Source organism: Taudactylus pleione, unplaced genomic scaffold, assembly GCF_031769625.1.
Source record: "Taudactylus pleione unplaced genomic scaffold, aTauple2 ptg000065l, whole genome shotgun sequence".
NCBI lineage: Eukaryota > Metazoa > Chordata > Amphibia > Anura > Myobatrachidae > Taudactylus > Taudactylus pleione.
This window is the reverse complement of record NW_028284467.1, coordinates 6968932-6990174: the sequence shown is the minus strand read 5'-3', so window position 1 is coordinate 6990174 and position 21243 is coordinate 6968932. Positions and strand designations below refer to the sequence as shown.

General features: G+C 41.9%; 2 protein-coding genes across 3 annotated transcripts in view; one reads left to right on the top strand and one right to left on the bottom strand.

Annotated features, from left to right (window-relative positions):
* LOC148534645 (glycoprotein-N-acetylgalactosamine 3-beta-galactosyltransferase 1-like) overlaps nt 1-2516 on the bottom strand; it is a 65518-nt gene extending 63002 nt beyond the window's left edge. For both annotated transcript variants that reach the window (XM_088465923.1, XM_088465920.1), the window contains exon 1: nt 2234-2516. The gene's annotated coding sequence lies outside the window, so the exon portion shown is untranslated. The remainder of the gene's footprint in view (nt 1-2233) is intronic.
* Nucleotides 1-21243, top strand: part of LOC148534644 (glycoprotein-N-acetylgalactosamine 3-beta-galactosyltransferase 1-like) — a 200459-nt gene that overhangs the window by 27034 nt on the left and 152182 nt on the right. The window lies entirely within an intron of this gene.

The window sequence follows — 21243 nt, the reverse complement described above, 5'->3', positions numbered from 1 at the left end:
AAACAGAGGCCGCGTCAACAGACCGCAAAGAGCGAGCACTTAATTTAAATATCCGGCCCCTTTTTCAGAATGTCCGTCCGCAAATAGTGTCCGGCTCTGAATCAGACCCACAGTTACATCACACTGCTGGAACACTCACTGATAAGTGAGCTTACTGGATGGCACAGCAGATATACAGTAATTGCTATAGTCCTAAATATGAGGAAGAGATAGTTGGTCTAGCAGGATCAGTACCACACAATGTTCAAACTCACCCATGATTTATGAATGTGATCAACAGTCCATTAGCCCATAATATGATATTTACAAGATAGGAGTTAATATATTGAGCGCTGTTTGGCGCCATAATTTTCTCAAGCATTCATATGAGATGCTATGTGAGCATTAATACAGCAGCCTTCAAAGTGGGATCTGATCTATTATTAACCAACTAGGATATTGGTTGGGAGATACCCAGAGAAGAAGGGTTACTACTGAATTTATTAAATATTGATACATAGAAGGATCACTACACAATATTGAGGAGGACACATATTTTAATCTTAATTTAGTATAGTTTTTAATTTATACATTTCGCTCATTTATTTTAAAGGACAAAGTAAAAGGTATATTTTATAATTTTTGTATGGTCACTAGAGGTCACAGAGTCTGATACGATTAATCCGAGAGTGCCCCACTACAGGAATACTTTGCTTCTCTTGCTCTTTCACAGTGCACCAAAATGTCTAGTTACAGCTCTGTGGATGAGGATTGCTATGTGTGAGGGGTGATGGGTGTTGCTGGCTCATGCTGTGATCTGTGCTGCTCGGTGATGGGTGCTGTGCTGGGAGAGGTGTGCTGGGTCAGAGGTGGAACTAGCGGTGGTTCTAGGGGGCACCAGCCAAAATCTTGCCTAAGGCATCAAATTGGTGACGGTTGGCTCTACTACCCTGAACCACAAGATCCATTCTGGACATGGATGCTCAGAAACAGCTGTTGGTGCTGTGTTTTATCAGCTCAAAGGCATGAAGCACATTTTACATCCATATTGCTTATGTCTCTAACAGTCTTACAGTTTCTCAACGAATTTACTCTATCGGTGACAGGGAAATTCTTACCATCACCCTGGCATATTAAAGGAATTGAGGCAAAGGTTCTCAGCACCCAGTGACTGTATTCACAGATCACTGGAATTTGGAGTATCTAAGTTCCCCTAAAGCTGGGTACACACTGACAGATACATTGGCCGATCAATTGATCAGCCAATGTATCTGCTGCCCGTCGGGCAGTGTGTACCCACGATATGTCGGAGATATGTACTGTAGGCACTATTCCAGAGCATGTAAGCAAAATGGGATTCTGGGGGAGCAGTCAAAGAACCTAGCACTGCCCTGGACATATATGTACATATTGGTCTCCTTCTGCACTGGATAGCAGTATTAATAATTAACCCTACAGACAGTGCTTAAAGTGGCCCTGGAGAAGTGGTGGAACTCACTGCCCCCCCCTCGGTGCTTTTTCAATAAAGGGACATCTTGCCGAAAAAGTGGCGTGGTCTCAAAAGAAAGGGGGCAGGGCCACACAATAGTATTTTCCATTTCAAATTACGCCACACAGTAGCACAATCTTGATTCACATTACACAACATAGTAGTGTCCCTTATTCATATATTGGTGCATACACACGGTCAGATCTGTCAGATGAACGATGAATGATTTGAACGATTTTAGACAGTATTAAAATGAATTAAATCATCCAAATCTGACTGCATACACATCAGATGTCAGATATCGTTATCTGACATGCAGGAACTTGCATTGTTCATCGTTGCAGGCTCACATGTCAGATTTTCTTCCAGATATGAATGATTGAATGATTTTGACCATGTGTATTCACTATCTGACCGTGTGTATGCACCATATGTCCTACCTGCACTCCTGCAGCAGGAGCAAACTCTGGAGCTTCTCTCGGATAGCGTGGTGACCAGTGCTGCTCGTCTCCAGCCTCCGCTGCCAGCATCCCGAGTAGTGTGTGGCCAGGGTGCAGGAGCATGTGCGTGCTTTGGTGCCCCACCACCCTAAGTGTGCCAGGGAGGAGGCGTGTCCAGCATGCAGAGTTAAATTTAAAGGGATATAACAATAAACATTAGGGGCAGCATCGAACTGGGACATAGTGGGTTAGATATATTTCAACCCACTAAGTAATTCCACTAATAAAATCCAATTTTGTGTGTACTTAATAAAAAACATCTTACCTATATGGTGGTTTCTCTGCAATGGGGATCCTCTAAACAAATTGATCCTCCCTGGGCAGACAGTATCTTCAGTCGGTACTCATTCTTCAGTCTTCATGTAGGAAATCACATAGTCCGGAAGATGCCTGTTTGTGTAGGAATGTAACCAATGTTATCATCATACAAAAGAGCTTCAACCAGACTCATGCCCCCTGTGTCTCTCCAGCTTCCTGCCAAGAGTTTTCAGCCTCCTGCCCCTTCCCTCCATCCTCCTGCCCAATGTCACACCAGTCCCTGTCACTTCAGCCCCCATTCACACCAGGGTTGTGTATAAATCACCTTCAGTACCTGGACATGATGTGGAGTGAGGGCGGAATTGCGATTCAATGCCATTAAAAAGCTGTCACTTTAGAAAATTGTACCCTAGCAGGCTTGCTTCTCTTGCCATGCTTTAGGCATGGCAGCTCGCTCTGCTTTGCTCGCCAGAGGTTACTATTCCTGATCGATGTCCAGATGGATAGTAACTGATGACATCTGGGTACATTTACTGAAGGGGATCTATCCCAAATCGTCACACCAGCCCCGTCACACTAGCCCTTTTCCTTTTCAGTCCCCTGTCACTCCAGCCAACCCCTTCCCCTGCCCCCTCCAACTTACCTTCTTCTCTTCAGCCTGCATGCTCCTCATAGTATAATTGTTGTGCATAGTACTATATATACATATATTTTGCAACAATAAGGTTGCGTAGGTCTTGAGAGAGCTCTTTGCTTTTACCCATCATGAGATGTTTCTTCTGTGACACCTTGGTAATGAGACACCTTTTTATAGGCCATCAGTTGGGATTGAACCAGCTTATATTAATTTGCACTGACAAGGGGCAGGATTGCTTTGTAATTACTGATAGTGTCTGGCTTTCCATGCCTTTTTGCACCACCCTTTCTTCATGTGTTCAATACTTTATCCCTGTGTCATTTCACATACTACACATACCTTAATTTATGAACATCTATGGTTTGATTTCTTTGCATGTGAGGATTGCATAGGTTGTTGCTGACATTTGGTGAACGTTTCATTACAATTGCCCCATTACAAATATATTTACTGAGAAAAATGTTGATGTGTTCAATACTTATTTTACCCACTGTGTACATACTATATATATATATATATATGTATATATATATATATATGTATATATATTAGGGGTGAGCGGGTTCGGATTTCTGAAATCCGAACCCCCCGAGCCCCCCCGATCCGAGGCCGATCCGAGTCAGGCTCGACTTTTCCCACCGGACTCTGATCTGAAATCGAGGCAAAACGTCATCATCCCGCCTTCCGGGTCTCGCGGGTTTTGGATCCTATATAAGATACCCGCGTCGGCGCCATGTTCTCACTCGGCTGTGGACAGTGAAGAGGGAGGGTGGGAGTTAGGGCTGGCTGGGCTGTGTAGTGTAGTGTAGTGTAGTGCAGAGTAGTGTTGTGCTGTGCTGTGCTGCGCTGTGCTGCTGTTGTCCATAGGGGCTGTGTCCACTACTTCAAAGACCATAGGGGCTGGCTGTGTTGTGCTGTACTGCTGTTAATAGGGGCTGTGTCCACTACTTCAAAGTCCATAGGGGCTGGCTGGACTGTGTTGTGCAGTCAGTTCTCCATAGGGGCTGTGTCCACTCCAAAGTCCTGTGCAGTGTCCCAGTCCTAAAGGGGTGCTGTAGTGTTGTCCAGGGGGTGCTCTGTCCATCTGGGGTGCTCCCCCCAAGTGCTAAAAAAAAATTATTTTTTCTGTGTTTGTGAATTGTGTGCGCAGTAGCCACACGTGCATCAACATAGTAGTGCCAAGCATGCGCCTGTGTCATAAGTAAAGGGCCGGCTGGCTTGACCGTTAAAGGGTGCTGTAACCCCCAAAGTACACTACAAACCAACTAACAAAATATTTTTTCTGTGTTTGTGAATTGTGTGCGCAGTAGCCGCACGTGCATCAACAAAGTAGTGCCAAGCGTGCGCCTGTGTCATAAGTAAAGGGCCGGCTGGCTTGACCGTTAAAGGGTGCTGTAACCCCCAAAGTACACTCCAAACCAAAAAAAAAAATGTTTTCTGTGTTTGTGAATTGTGTGCGCAGTAGCCGCACGTGCATCAACAAAGTAGTGCCAAGCGTGCGCCTGTGTCATAAGTAAAGGGCCGACTGGCTTGACCGTTAAAGGGTGCTGTAACCCCCAAAGTACACTACAAACCAACTAACAAAATATTTTTTCTGTGTTTGTGAATTGTGTGCGCAGTAGCCGCACGTGCATCAACAAAGTAGTGCCAAGCGTGCGCCTGTGTCATAAGTAAAGGGCCGGCTGGCTTGACCGTTAAAGGGTGCTATAACCCCCAAAGTACACTCCAAACCAAAAAAAAAAATATTTTCTGTGTTTGTGAATTGTGTGCGCAGTAGCCGCACGTGCATCAACAAAGTAGTGCCAAGCGTGCGCCTGTGTCATAAGTAAAGGGCCGGCTGGCTTGACCGTTAAAGGGTGCTGTAACCCCCAAAGTACACTCCAGTCCAAACCAAATAAAAAAATTTTTCTGTGTTTGTGAATTGTGTGCGCAGTAGCCGCACATGCATCAACAAAGTAGTGCCAAGCGTGCGCCTGTGTCATAAGTAAAGGGCCTGCTGGCTTGACCGTTAAAGGGTGCTGTAACCCCCAAAGTACACTCCAAACCAAATAACAAAATATTTTCTGTGTTTGTGAATTGTGTGCGCAGTAGCCGCACGTGCATCAACAAAGTAGTGCCAAGCGTGCGCCTGTGTCCCATAAGTAAAGAGCCGGCTGGCTCATTTCTTAAAGGGTGGTGTAACCCACAAAGTGCACTACTCTCCAGCAAAAATAAAAAATATATTTTCTGTGTTTGTGTGCGCTTTAGCCGCACGTATATATCAATATATAACATAAATGGTTACCAAACTTTCTCTGATAAAAATAAAATAGGGAAAGATCAAGAACCACTTCCTCCTAGTGCTGTTGCTACTGCTGGGAGTTGTTCATCATCCCAGAGAGGAAGTAGGAACACCACTACTTTTACTAAACAATTGACCCTCCAACAGTCCCTAGCGATGAGGATGAAGTACGACAGCAGTCATCCTGAAGCAAAACGTATAACTGAGGCCTTGACTGCTATGTTGGTGTTAGATGTGGGTCCGGTATCCTCCATTAGTGCAGTGGGATATAGACAATTGATAGAGGTAGTGTGTCCCCGGTTCCAAATCCCGTCTAGATTCCACCTGCATCCTCAAAGCAGCAGCGACAAGCGTGCGTCTGTCTGTTAAAGGGTGGTGTAACCCTCAAAGTGCGCTCCACAAACAATTAAAAAATTCTTATTTTTTTTTCTGTCTTTGTGAAATGTGTGGGCTGTAGCCGCACCTGCATCCTTAAAGCAGCAGCGACAAGCGTGCGTCTGTCTGTTAAAGGGTGGTGTAACCCTCAAAGTGCGCTCCACAAACAATAAAAATATATATTTTTTTTCTGTCTTTGTGAATTGTGTGGGCTGTAGCCACACTTGCATCCTCAAAGCAGGAGCAGCAAGCGTGCATCTGTCTGTTAAAGGATTACATCGGTGACAACATCCAAGTAGGCATGTCAGACAGTCCTTACCTGTACTGGCAGGAAAAAGAAGCAATTTGGAGGTCCCTGTACAAACTGGCTCTCTTTTACCTGAGTTGCCCCCCCTCCAGTGTGTACTCCGAAAGAGTGTTTAGTGCAGCCGGGAACCTTGTCAGCGAAAGGCGTAGGAGGTTGCTTCCACAAAATGTGGAGAAGATGATGTTCATAAAATGAATTATCAACTCTTCCAGGGAGACCAGCCTCCTGAACGTACAGAGGGACCTGTAGTTGTGGATTCCAGCGGGGACGAGTTAATACTCTGTGAGGATGAGGATGTACACAACACTGAAGAGGGTGAGGAATCGGTGGATGAGGAGGATGAGGACGACATCTTGCCTCCGTAGAGCCAGTTTGTGCAGGGACAGATTAATTGCCAGCTTGTTTTGTGGGGGCCCAAACGAACCAATCATTTCAGCCACAGTCATGTGGCAGACCCTGGCGCTGAAATGATTGGTTTGTTAAAGTGTGCATGTCCTATTTATACAACATAAGGGTGGGTGGGAGGGCCCAAGGACAATTCCATCTTGCACCTCTTTTTTTTCTTTGCAGTATGTACTGTTTGGGGCCTAGTTTTTCAAACTGCCATCCTGTCTGCCACTGCAGTGTCACTCCTAGATGGGCCATGTGTTTGTGCCGCCCACTCGTGTCGCTTAGCATAGTCATCCAGCTACCTCGGTGCAACCTTTTGGACATAAAAACACTATTGTGAGGTGTGAGGTGTTCAGAATAGACTGGAAATGAGTGGAAATTAAGGTTATTGAGGTTAATAATAGCATAGGAGCAGAAAAACCCACACATTCTGTGATTTTAGCTGTTTTTATGCTTTTTTTAAAAAAAATACAGATCCAAAACACAAAACCCAGAACCCAAAACACGGAAGGGTGGTTTTGGCAAAACCAATCCAGATCCAAAACACGAAGAAAGATCCAGATCCAAAACCAAAACACGAAAAGTGGCCGGTGCACACCGTTAATATATATATACAGTATATATACAATTTAGTGATCGGCACTCCATATATAAAATCCAGCCACCTGGATGTTTTTTCCCCCCAAGACCCCAACCTGATGCAGGGACTCCATAGACAGTTCATCAAAACAGGCAGCACTCCATCAAGGCCTTGATGAAAGATGCTATAAAGCATCTGAAACGTTGCATGCAATGAGCAAGCTTGTGCCTGATTATTGAATCCGTGGAGTGCTGCCTGTTTTGATGAACTATATATGTATATATATATATATATATATATATATATATATATATATATATATAGATATATATATAGCAGGCAGCTACCTACCAAATATGTATATATAATATTAATATGTAATATTAATAGCAGGCAGGCACAGCTGGACACCCAGTATGCACCTCTTTTCTTTTCTTCTTTTCTTCTTTTGCATCCCAGCTCCTCTCTCCATATGTGTGACACTGACATCATACGCTAGTGCATGTGATGTCCTGACATCACACACACGAACACTGCACCCGGCAGGCTAAACAACACAGCAGAACATGGACCCGGCAGGCTGTCAGCTGTGTGACAGCTGCTACTGAAGTCCGACTTCAACCAGCGTGGCGCCCTCTGGTGACTTTGGCACCCGGAGCTAGTGCTCTGGCGAAACCGCCCTCCCTACGCCCCTGCCAGCAGAAGCTGCTGCACCACTACTGGGAGAGCTGTTGCTGGCAGTGGAGGAGGCTGGAGATGAGCATAACTGTCCCTGGACAGCAGCAGGGCTGCCAACAGAAATCTTTTGGTCTGATACACTGAATTTTCTTTGGGTCCCTCCTTCACTCCCTACTTGGTATAGGTCAGTCGGCTTGAGTATTTTCTTACCTATATGGTGGTTTCTCTGAGCAGGCAATCATACAACAGAGGTAGTAAGTTTTTTTTTTTTAATTGGTGTCTTAATGAAGATTATTGTGCCCCAGCCTTTTCGGGATCCAGTCTAAAGATCTACAGTAAAAAGGTAGACAATATCTATATAGACACCATATGTTAGACAGTCAATGGGTTGACATGTACAAATAGTCGACAGGGCCAAAAGGTCGACATGAAAATGGTCGACACATTATTTTTTCGGTTTTGTTAGGGTTAGGCACTTACCGGAGGGTTAGGCACTTACCTCAATGGTTAGGCATTTACCCCAATGGTTAGGCACATACCCCGATCGTTAGGGTTAGGCACCAGGAGGGAGGGTTAGGCACTTACCGGAGGGTTGTGGTTAGGCACTAGAAGGGATGGTTAGGGTCAGGCTCCTACTACAACGCTTAGGGTTAGGCACCAGGAGGAAGGGTTAGGCACCAAGGGGAGGGTTAGGGTGAAGGTTAGGGTTAGAAAAACAAAAAAATGTGTCGCCAAATTTTGTGTAGACCATTTTCATGTCAACCTTTTGACCATGTCGACCATTTGTACCTGTTGACCTTCTTACATGTTGACCTATAGTGAGTCGACATTTTGTCCCTGTCGACTTTTTGTCCCTGTCAACCTATTGACTGTCTAACGTCTTTTGTCTATCTAGACTTTGTCTACCTTTTTACTGTAGATATTTCGATCCACATCCACCTTTTCCTTCTAAACTTGAAAGTTGTTGAAAATTTCCAGCCTCTTCTCCACTGTGTCGCTCCAACAGTCTCTTCCCACCCCATCTTTGATTAGTCCCAGCACCCCCCCCTTGTGCTTATCCACAGCCTCAGTCTGACCCCTCCCGCACTCCAGTGTCTTTTCACACCCCAACTCACCTCCCTTTGTCTCTCCATAGCTATACAAAATAAAGAGATAGAAAATGTGCAACAGCTCCACAGTTCTCGACGAGTGACAAGATATGGATAACAACAAAGAATTCAATTTGTCTCAGGCCCCTCCAAAATTTTCTTATAAGTTAATTGGTACTATCACTCAAGATACCAAATGCAGTTACTGTGAAATTTAAATGACCTTATTCAAAGAGAAAAGTTCATCCCATCTTTCATTTCTCTCAAGGGACTGCCCCTTCAACCACTGTTCCCCAATTCTACCAGTTAATGATCTTGGTCATGAGGAATACATAATTGAACTTATTCTGTAATCCAAACTCAAATAAAAAAAACTTTACCTTTCGATAAAATGGAAAGGTTTTAAAATGGAAGTCAATTCCTGGGAATCTCTTGAACATGTTCCTGCATTTGATTTGGTCCGGCAAACAAACCTGGAGTGCATAGGAGTTGCCTAGGAAGAGGGGACGTAGTGTCAGCATCTGCTCTCCGCAAGATCATGATTGATTAATAAGATGCCTGCATAAGAAATATTGATACTGTATGTAAACAATTAAGTAACATTATATCCACATATTAGCCAACCTCATAAAGAAACACAGTATCGAGAGGGGGAGGGAGCGGGTACTAATTGCCAAAGCCCACACTCTTCAGGGGCCCAGGTCATCCTTGCGCCACCCCACTTTACTTGTCAGCGGCGGCACTCTGTGTTTCCCCAACCCAGCATATGCTGCTGTGTGCTAGGCTGCGGTGGGACAAGGGAGGCTGCTGGCAGCAGACTCCTCTGGCTGTGCAGGGGAAAATTCATCACATTGATTATATCCCACTCTCTTAGATTTGCCCCTGGCTAAGGGGCACATGGTGCCCCACTGTGGAGCACTCTGTTCGACCTCCAACATGCATGCGCAGTGGGAGCTGGGGCACACATTGGGCCTGATTCAGAGCCGCCCGCTAGCGCTGTGCATTCGCAAACGGCCCGATGGTCTGCGTATGCGCACGCCTGTTACTGCGCATGCGCCAACTACACAGTGCATTCAAAACCCTCTTGCTCGCCCAGCAAAGCCTGCCCAGTGTAGAATGACAGGAGAGGCCGTTTGTGGGTGGTAACAGGGGCAGTCCAGTAATAACGGGGGGTTGGAGATGCGAATGCAGGCATGCCTAGGTGTTTCAACGCCATTTCAGAGGCGTGCATAATTAACAGGCAGCGTCATAGTGCATGTCACTTGCCATTTTTTTTACACTGATTTCCTTGCAAAGCTTGCGGTAGGGTAAAGCAACCGCAAGCACTGCGTTTGCATCCAATGGTGCTTGATGTACCAATGTTTTAATTAGGGGTGAGCGGGTTCGGATTTCTGAAATCCGAATCCCCCCGAGCACCCCCGATCCGAGTCAGGCTAGACTTTTCCCGCCTGACTCGGATCTGAAATTGAGGCAAAACGTCATCATCCCGCCTTCCGGGTCTCGCGGGGTTTGGATTCTATATAATTTACCCGCGTCGGCGCCATTTTCTCACTCGGCTGTGGACAGTGAAGAGGGAGGGTGGGAGTTAGGGCTGGCTGGGCTGTATAGTGTAGTGCAGTGTAGTGTTGTGCTGTGCTGCCCTGCTGTTGTCCATAGGGGCTGTGTCCACCCCTCCAAAGTCCATAGGGGCTGGCTGGACTGTGTTGTGCAGTCAGTTGTCCATAGGGGCTGTGTCCACTCCAAAGTCATGTGCCGTGTCCCAGTCCTAAAGGGGTGCTGTATTGTTGTCCAGGGGGTGCTCTGTCCATCAGGGGTGCTCCCCCCAAGTGCAAAAAAAATAATATTTTTTCTGTGTTTGTGAATTGTGTGCACTGTGGCTGCACGTGCATCAACAAAGGAGCAGCGCCAAGCGTGCGCCTGTGTCCCATTGGTAAAGGGCTGGCTGGCTTGTCCGTTAAAGGGTGCTGTAACCCCCAAAGTACACTCCAAACAAAAAAAATATATATTTTCTGTGTTTGTGAATTGTGTGCACTGTGGCTGCATGTGCATCAACAAAGGAGCAGCGCCAAGCGTGCGCCTGTGTCTCATTAGTAAAGGGCCGGCTGGCTTGTCCGTTAAAGGGTGGTGTAACCCCCAAAGTACACTTCAAACAAAATAAAAAAATATTTTCTGTGTTTGTGAATTATAGTTGGATATGTTTCGGGATGCACAGCTGCGCTACACTAACATAAGGAGAGCAGCCTATGAGAATGTTCTAGGTCTACCCCAGACCTTAGTGTTAAAGCATATGAATTGTGGTGTGAATGTAGTCACTAGGCGCTACCTTTGAAACTGATAGACAAGTCTTGAAAATAAATCACTTAAAATTACATATATACCACTCCTATGTGGTTATAATTAGCATGTCAATGAACCGACCAGTGTCATAGATATCAAAACATGCACATTTTATTATAATAAAGACAATGGTAAAATAAATGAATAAAACTTTGCCAGGGTGGCTGCTTTACCAGATAATCAGTTTAAACGGGCATTGGTGTTAGTATTTTGAAGACCGGTGGTCCGGATCACCTTAGTCCTCTGCCACTGCTTTAGCCGTCCTGGTCCACAGTCCTCTTTTTCCTCCTGGTTGCCAATGCGTTTCGGGGCTCCCTTGTCCCTTTTTCAAGGCATGGAGGCTCCATTCTAAAATGTGGCTTTAAATAGCCTGATTGTTTGTCACTTCCTGTTCCTGTCTGGCCAGAAACAGGAAGTTGTGGTCCGTCAAGTTTCTACATCCTCTTTGTGAAAAAACTCATATGGTGGCTAAACGTATTAAAGTCCCAATGAGGTATATCCTCTGCTAACTCAATCCATCCTCTCAGAAGAAACCAACGATGTTGTTATAGCATGGCCCGTCCGTGACCGGAAGTGACGTCACTTTGTAGTTCTACTTTCACTGGAAGTGATGTCATTCTGTAGTTTTAGAAAAAAAAATATATATAATTTTTTTTTCCTTTTCCCTTTTCCCTCCTTTCTCTTTTTTCTTTCCTTTCCCTTTCCCCTTTTTCCCTTCTTTCCTCTCTCTCTTTCCACGGTTTCTTTTTATTCCCAGGACTTCTCTATGATGATAACTTCTGAAATAAATAATATAAACACAAAAAATCTTCCAATGAGTAGTAAATTTCTAAATGGGTTATAAAGGACTGTACTAAGTGCATTACTGAGAATATTTAAAAGTAATCATAAAATGCACTACAGATGATATTTAAAATTATTAATGGAGAGAAAAATTATTGCACATCGAATTGCTTTTCAGAAGAAAAGATGTATATTTCCCATAAATAGATAAATTGTATATTTCACATAAAAAGATAAAATATACATAAATTAATAGATACAATAAAAACTTGGAAACAGTGTACTAGAACAATTAAAAGGGTATTGGACCTGTATTTTATAAAAAAAAAAAAAATGAAAAAGATTCTTGGGGGACCTTTTTACAGGAACCACTTAAATTCAAAATCTTGGTTTAGACCATTAGGAGACAGGGTTTTTAGTCTGTATATCAACTTCATTTCTTCCATTGCTGAATTTCTTTCTACATTCCTATCTCTCCAACTTGGTCTAATATGTTTATTCCCCACAAATCTTTTTATATGTTCAGTGGAACATTGATGTGTTGTTCTAAAATGTTCCGACAAATGGTGGGTCTGTAAACCTTTTTTAATGTTCCTCAAATGTTCAGCAATTCGTGTTTTCAAGGATCTTGTTGTTCTTCCAATGTATGCCAGACCACAGTCACATTCCACTAAATACACCACGTTAGTGGTGTGGAAAGTAATGAAATCTCTTATTTTAAAATCAACAACTTTAATCCTAATTGTAGTGTATTTTGAATTCTCCATTTTTACTTGTCTACATCCTGGACAGATTCCACACCTATGAAAACCTTTGGTGCGGATGGGATTTTTTGATGCCTGTGGAAGTGTGCTTTGTACTAAGTGGTCTTTCAGGTTCCTTGCTTTTTTATAGATTAATTTTGGTTTAGATGGAATAATGTCTTTTAAAACCGGATCTTTACATAATAGATGCCAGTGCTTCTTGATGACGTTTTCAATTTTCTTATGGTGTGAATCATACTTGGTTATAAAAGCCCACTCAGAAACATTTTTGCTTTTTTCTACTTCAGATATGTTCTTAAGTGTTTCAATGAGTAGATTCCTCTCCTTCACTTTGGTTTCTTCCATTACGTTAGTAAGTTGTGTGGTATCATAACCCTTGGACAGGAAATTTTTCTTCATTTTTTCCATTTGTTCATCACATACTGAGTCTTCACTACAATTCCTTCTGACTCTTATTAGTTGACTCTTTGGTATCCCCTTAAGCCAATGTTGGTGATGTTCACTATCTCTTGGAATGTATGTATTCACATCTGTTGGTTTGTTGTATATTTTTGTTTGTATTTTATTGTCCTTAATATATATTGTCAAGTCAAGGAAATTAACCTGCTCCCTGCTGTTTTCAAATGAAAAATTAATATTAATTCGAATTTAGACTGGTTAAAAAGGTTCTCAAATCTTCTTCTGACCCTTTCCAGATCAATAAAACATCATCTATGAAACAAAGCTAGATGTAAAGGTGTTCCACTAGAGCTACGCCATTATGGATGTTACGGGCTTCCCAGTACCCCATGAATAAATTGGCGTAGCTCGGTGCAAACTTTGTTCCCATTGCTGTTCCGGTTTTCTGAATATAATACTCTCCTTCAAAGACAAAATAGTTGTTGTTTAGGATAAATCGTATAGCTTCTATGATGAATGATTTTCTGGTTGTTGAATAGTCAGTCTTTTCCAGGTACCATGCTACTGCCTCTATTCCTTTTTCATGTTCTATGCATGTGTACAGGGATGTTACATCTCCGGTTGCTAAAATTATCTCTGAGCCCCAGTTAATATTTTGTAATTTTAATAATGTGTCACCAGTGTCTTTCAGATACGAGAAGTTTGTTTTCACAATTGGTTGTAATAGTGTGTCAATTACAGCTGATAAATTTGATGTAAGACTGTTAGTTCCAGAAATTATGGGTCTTCCAGGGGGATTTACGGGATCCTTGTGTACTTTGGGTAAGACATAGATTGATGGTACCATAGTGTTATCCACTATCATATAATCAAATTCTTCTTTCGTAATGCCACCAGCTTCTAGATGGACATTGATTAATTTACCAAAATTGTTCTTAATTCTTATCGTGGGGTCTGATTTTAGTTTTTGATAAGTCTTTGAATCTGAGAGTTGGCGGTATACTTCTTTTTTGTAGTCTTCTTTATTTAATACAGCAATCCCCCCCCTTGTTGAAGGGTTTTATCACAATATCCTGGTCCTGACTTAGACTCTTGATAGCATCTCTTTCCTTTCTGGTGAGATTATGCTTAATCTTATTGTTCTTCTTTCCCCCAGCTTTCTGGATATCTTCTAATTCTCCTAAAACCAGTTTATTGAATGTGTCGATATAATTACCTTTTACGTGTGTTGGGTAAAACTGTGATTTCTTCTTCAATTTCCCTTGAGGCAGGTCTGAGGTTGATGGTTCTGTATCTCCTTCAGAATTTTCCTGCTGTTTCATCTTAAAAAGTTTTATTCATTTATTTTACCATTGTCTTTATTATAATAAAATGTGCATGTTTTGATATCTATGACACTGGTCGGTTCATTGACATGCTAATTATAACCACATAGGAGTGGTATATATGTAATTTTAAGTTATTTATTTTCAAGACTTGTCCATCAGTTTCAAAGGTAGCGACTAGTGACTACATTCACACCACAATTCATATGCTTTACCACTAAGGTCTGGGGTAGACCTAGAACGTTCTCATATGCTGCTCTCCTTATGTTAGTGCAGCGCAGCTGTGCATCCCGAAACATATCCAACTATTTGTCACTTTCTATAACCCAAATGGGAGTTATAATAAAAAAATATTTTCTGTGTTTGTGAATTGTGTGCACTGTGGCTGCATGTGCATCAACAAAGGAGCAGCGCCAAGCGTGCTCCTGTGTCCCATAAGTTTAGGGCCGGCTGGCTCATTTCTTAAAGGGTGGTGTAACCCACAAAGTGCACTAGTCTCCAACAAAAATAAAAAATTATTTTCTGTGTTTGTGTGCGCCTTAGCCGCACGTATATATCAATATAACATAAATGGAGGACCAAACTTTCTCCGAAAAAAAATAAAATAGTGAAATATCAAGAACCACTTCCTCCTAGTGCTGTTGCTGGGAGTTGTTCATCATCCCAGAGAGGAAGTAGGAACACCACTACTTTTACTAAACAATTGACCCTCCAACAGTCCTTAGCGAGGAGGATGAAGTACGACAGCAGTCATCCTGAAGCAAAACGTATAACTGAGGCCTTGACTGCTATGTTGGTCGCCCAGTGGCTTACCCCACTTAGACTCTCCTGGGGATTTGTGATATCTGACAACGCCACCAATATTGTGCGCGCATTACATCTGGGCAGAACTCATATGGTGGCTAAACGTATTAAAGTCCCAATGAGGTATATCCTCTGCTAACTCAATCCATCCTCTCAGAAGAAACCAACGATGTTGTTATAGCATGGCCCGTCCGTGACCGGAAGTGACGTCACTTTGTAGTTCTACTTTCACTGGAAGTGATGTCATTCTGTAGTTTTAGAAAAAAATATATATATAATTTTTTTTTCCTTTTCCCTTTTCCCTCCTTTCTCTTTTTTCTTTCCTTTCCCTTTCCCCTTTTTCCCTTCTTTCCTCTCTCTCTTTCCACGGTTTCTTTTTATTCCCAGGACTTCTCTATGATGATAACTTCTGAAATAAATAATATAAACACAAAAAATCTTCCAATGAGTAGTAAATTTCTAAATGGGTTATAAAGGACTGTACTAAGTGCATTACTGAGAATATTTAAAAGTAATCATAAAATGCACTACAGATGATATTTAAAATTATTAATGGAGAGAAAAATTATTGCACATCGAATTGCTTTTCAGAAGAAAAGATGTATATTTCCCATAAATAGATAAATTGTATATTTCACATAAAAAGATAAAATATACATAAATTAATAGATACAATAAAAACTTGGAAACAGTGTACTAGAACAATTAAAAGGGTATTGGACCTGTATTTTATAAAAAAAAAAAAAAAAAATGAAAAAGATTCTTGGGGGACCTTTTTACAGGAACCACTTAAATTCAAAATCTTGGTTTAGACCATTAGGAGACAGGGTTTTTAGTCTGTATATCAACTTCATTTCTTCCATTGCTGAATTTCTTTCTACATTCCTATCTCTCCAACTTGGTCTAATATGTTTATTCCCCACAAATCTTTTTATATGTTCAGGGGAACATTGATGTGTTGTTCTAAAATGTTCCGACAAATGGTGGGTCTGTAAACCTTTTTTAATGTTCCTCAAATGTTCAGCAATTCGTGTTTTCAAGGATCTTGTTGTTCTTCCAATGTATGCCAGACCACAGTCACATTCCACTAAATACACCACGTTAGTGGTGTGGAAAGTAATGAAATCTCTTATTTTAAAATCAACAACTTTAATCCTAATTGTAGTGTATTTTGAATTCTCCATTTTTACTTGTCTACATCCTGGACAGATTCCACACCTATGAAAACCTTTGGTGCGGATGGGATTTTTTGATGCCTGTGGAAGTGTGCTTTGTACTAAGTGGTCTTTCAGGTTCCTTGCTTTTTTATAGATTAATTTTGGTTTAGATGGAATAATGTCTTTTAAAACCGGATCTTTACATAATAGATGCCAGTGCTTCTTGATGACGTTTTCAATTTTCTTATGGTGTGAATCATACTTGGTTATAAAAGCCCACTCAGAAACATTTTTGCTTTTTTCTACTTCAGATATGTTCTTAAGTGTTTCAATGAGTAGATTCCTCTCCTTCACTTTGGTTTCTTCCATTACGTTAGTAAGTTGTGTGGTATCATAACCCTTGGACAGGAAATTTTTCTTCATTTTTTCCATTTGTTCATCACATACTGAGTCTTCACTACAATTCCTTCTGACTCTTATTAGTTGACTCTTTGGTATCCCCTTAAGCCAATGTTGGTGATGTTCACTATCTCTTGGAATGTATGTATTCACATCTGTTGGTTTGTTGTATATTTTTGTTTGTATTTTATTGTCCTTAATATATATTGTCAAGTCAAGGAAATTAACCTGCTCCCTGCTGTTTTCAAATGAAAAATTAATATTAATTTAATTCGAATTTAGACTGGTTAAAAAGGTTCTCAAATCTTCTTCTGACCCTTTCCAGATCAATAAAACATCATCTATGAAACAAAGCTAGATGTAAAGGTGTTCCACTAGAGCTACGCCATTATGGATGTTACGGGCTTCCCAGTACCCCATGAATAAATTGGCGTAGCTCGGTGCAAACTTTGTTCCCATTGCTGTTCCAGTTTTCTGAATATAATACTCTCCTTCAAAGACAAAATAGTTGTTGTTTAGGATAAATCGTATAGCTTCTATGATGAATGATTTTCTGGTTGTTGAATAGTCAGTCTTTTCCAGGTACCATGCTACTGCCTCTATTCCTTTTTCATGTTCTATGCATGTGTACAGGGATGTTACATCTCCGGTTGCTAAAATTATCTCTGAGCCCCAGTTAATATTTTGTAATTTTAATAATGTGTCACCAGTGTCTTTCAGATACGAGAAGTTTGTTTTCACAATTGGTTGTAATAGTGTGTCAATTACAGCTGATAAATTTGATGTAAGACTGTTAGTTCCAGAAATTATGGGTCTTCCAGGGGGATTTACGGGATCCTTGTGTACTTTGGGTAAGACATAGATTGATGGTACCATAGTGTTATCCACTATCATATAATCAAATTCTTCTTTCGTAATGCCACCAGCTTCTAGATGGACATTGATTAATTTACCAAAATTGTTCTTAATTCTTATCGTGGGGTCTGATTTTAGTTTTTGATAAGTCTTTGAATCTGAGAGTTGGCGGTATACATCTTTTTTGTAGTCTTCTTTATTTAATACAGCAATCCCCCCCCTTGTTGAAGGGTTTTATCACAATATCCTGGTCCTGACTTAGACTCTTGATAGCATCTCTTTCCTTTCTGGTGAGATTATGCTTAATCTTATTGTTCTTCTTTCCCCCAGCTTTCTGGATATCTTCTAATTCTCCTAAAACCAGTTTATTGAATGTGTCGATATAATTACCTTTTACGTGTGTTGGGTAAAACTGTGATTTCTTCTTCAATTTCCCTTGAGGCAGGTCTGAGGTTGATGGTTCTGTATCTCCTTCAGAATTTTCCTGCTGTTTCATCTTAAAAAGTTTTATTCATTTATTTTACCATTGTCTTTATTATAATAAAATGTGCATGTTTTGATATCTATGACACTGGTCGGTTCATTGACATGCTAATTATAACCACATAGGAGTGGTATATATGTAATTTTAAGTTATTTATTTTCAAGACTTGTCCATCAGTTTCAAAGGTAGCGACTAGTGACTACATTCACACCACAATTCATATGCTTTACCACTAAGGTCTGGGGTAGACCTAGAACGTTCTCATATGCTGCTCTCCTTATGTTAGTGCAGCGCAGCTGTGCATCCCGAAACATATCCAACTATTTGTCACTTTCTATAACCCAAATGGGAGTTATAATAAAAAAATATTTTCTGTGTTTGTGAATTGTGTGCACTGTGGCTGCACGTGCATCAACAAAGGAGCAGCGGCAAGCGTGCGCCTGTGTCCCATAAGTTTAGGGCCGGCTGGCTCATTTCTTAAAGGGTGGTGTAACCCACAAAGTGCACTAGTCTCCAACAAAAATAAAAAATTATTTTCTGTGTTTGTGTGCGCCTTAGCCGCACGTATATATCAATATAACATAAATGGAGGACCAAACTTTCTCCGAAAAAAAATAAAATAGTGAAATATCAAGAACCACTTCCTCCTAGTGCTGTTGCTGGGAGTTGTTCATCATCCCAGAGAGGAAGTAGGAACACCACTACTTTTACTAAACAATTGACCCTCCAACAGTCCTTAGCGAGGAGGATGAAGTACAACAGCAGTCATCCTGAAGCAAAACGTATAACTGAGGCCTTGACTGCTATGTTGGTCGCCCAGTGGCTTACCCCACTTAGACTCTCCTGGGGATTTGTGATATCTGACAACGCCACCAATATTGTGCGCGCATTACATCTGGGCAAATTCCAGCACGTCCCATGTTTTGCTCACACAATAAACTTGGTGGTGCAGAATTTTCTGAAAAGCGACAGGGGCGTGCAGGAGACGCTTTGATTGGCCCGAAAAATTTCTGGCCACTTTTGCCATTCAGCGACTGCGTGCGCCTGTGTCATAAGTAAAGGGATGGCTGGCTTGTCCGTTAAAGGGTGGTGTAACCCCCAAAGTGCGCTCCACAAAAAATAAAAAAATCTTTTTTTTCTGTCTTTGTGAAATGTATGCGCAGTAGCCGCACCTGCATCCTCAAAGCAGCAGCGACAAGTGTGCGTCTGTCTGTTAAAGGGTGGTGTAACCCCCAAAGTGCGCTCCACAAAAAATAAAAAAATCTTTTTTTTCTGTCTTTGTGAAATGTATGCACAGTAGCCGTACCTGCATCCTCAAAGCAGCAGCGACAAGCATGCGTCTGTCTGTTAAAGGGTGGTGTAACCCTCATAGTGTGCTCCACAAACAATAAAAAATTCTTATTTTTTTTCTGTCTTCGTGAATTGTGTGGGCTGTAGCCGCACCTGCATCCTCAAAGCAGCAGCGACAAGCGTGCGTCTGTCTGTTAAAGGATTACATCGGTGACAGCATCCAAGTAGGCACGTCAGACAGTCCGTACCTGTACTGGCAGGAAAAAGAGGCAATTTGGAGGCCCCTGTACAAACTGGCTCTATTTTACCTGAGTTGCCCCCCCTCCAGTGTGTACTCCAAAAGAGTGTTTAGTGCAGCCGGGAACCTTGTCAGCGAAAGGCGTAGGAGGGTGCTTCCACAAAATGTGGAGATGTTCATAAAAATGAATTATCAACTCTTCCAGGGAGACCAGCCTCCAGAACGTACAGAGGGACCTGTGGTGGTGGATTCCAGGGAGGACGAATTAATACTCTGTGAGGATGAGGATGTACACAACACTGAAGAGGATGAGGAATCGGTGAATGAGGAGGATGAGGACGACATCTTGCCTCCATAGAGCTAGTTTGTGCAAGGACAGATTATTTGCCAGCTTGTTTTGTGGGGGCCCAAACGAACCAATCATTTCAGCCACAGTTGTGTGGCAGACCCTGGCGCTGAAATGATTGCTTTGTTAAAGTGTGCATGTCCTGTTTATACAACATAAGGGTGGATGGGAGGGCCCAAGGACAATTCCATCTTGCACCTCTTTTTTTTCTTTGCATTATTACTGTTTGCGGCCTAGTTTTTCAAACTGCCATCCTGTCTGCCACTGCAGTGTCATTCCTAGATGGACCACGTGTTTGTGCCGCCCACTCGTGTCGCTTAGCATAGTCATCCAGCTACCTCGGTGCAACCTTTTGGATATAAAAACACTATTGTGAGGTGTTCAGAATAGACTGGAAATGAGTGGAAATTAAGGTTTTTGAGGTTAATAATAGCATAGGAGCAGAAAAATCAACACATTCTGTGATTTTAGCTGTTTTTATGTTTTTAAAAAAAATACAGATCCAAAACACAAAACCCAGACCAATCCAGATCCAAAACACGAAGAAAGATCCAGATCCAAAACCAAAACACGAAAAGTGGCCGGTGCACACCCCTAGTTTTAATACACTTCCTGGAGATGACGTGTGCTGGTGGGCGGCTCTAAGTATGCGATTGGGCATGCGCTCACACACAATGGGCGCTCGCTAAGACATGGTGGGTGTGCTTATGCCTTGGCCAGCGATCGCTTCCTGTGGCGCCAATTTGAAAAATTTGCATACGCATCTAGCGAGCGTACGCAGATAGCGATCGGCTCTGAATCAGGCCCATTGTCCCTTAAAGGACTCCCACTGGGAGACAGTACCTTAGCTTGTGAGCACAGAGGACCTGCAGGGAAGAAGGTAAGTTGAAATTACAATATGAGAGTGTGATGGAGCATGGGGGTTTGAATTGAAAGGGGAATAGGACTTTATCAAGGGAAATGTCTTGTATTTCAAACAGTACATACTTTTATACCCCCTTTCAATTCAAGCTCAATTTGTGGATGTAAATTGAATCTATTTTCGGTTCCACCAGAAGTGTGGTTTCAGTCAGTTGGGCAAAACCAGTCTATAAATAGCACAAGCACTAGAGTGTATATTTTACCTCTATTAGGGGTATTCAATATGGGAGCGAAAACTCAGTTTTTGCGTTAATATCGCACTTATGACGTCATTATCGCAGGTTTTAGTTTTACACTGTATTAAATTTCAAAGACTTTTCGCAGGTTCGAAAAGTCTTTGAAAAAAAACGGGGATAACTTTTCACCACTGAATAGGTGGCGAAAAAAAGTGCAGAATTGGGTTTTAGGGGTGCAGGTTTAAAAAAAATAGCCTGCACCCTTCAGAATGACCCCTTGAAACGATCTGTGTATAAAAAAAAAAAATCGGGACACCCCAAAAAAAGCACTTTGAATTTGGGGGCCAAAAAAAAAAATGTTGGGGAACAAAGTTAAAAAATAGCGAACTTGACTCTGGGGGGG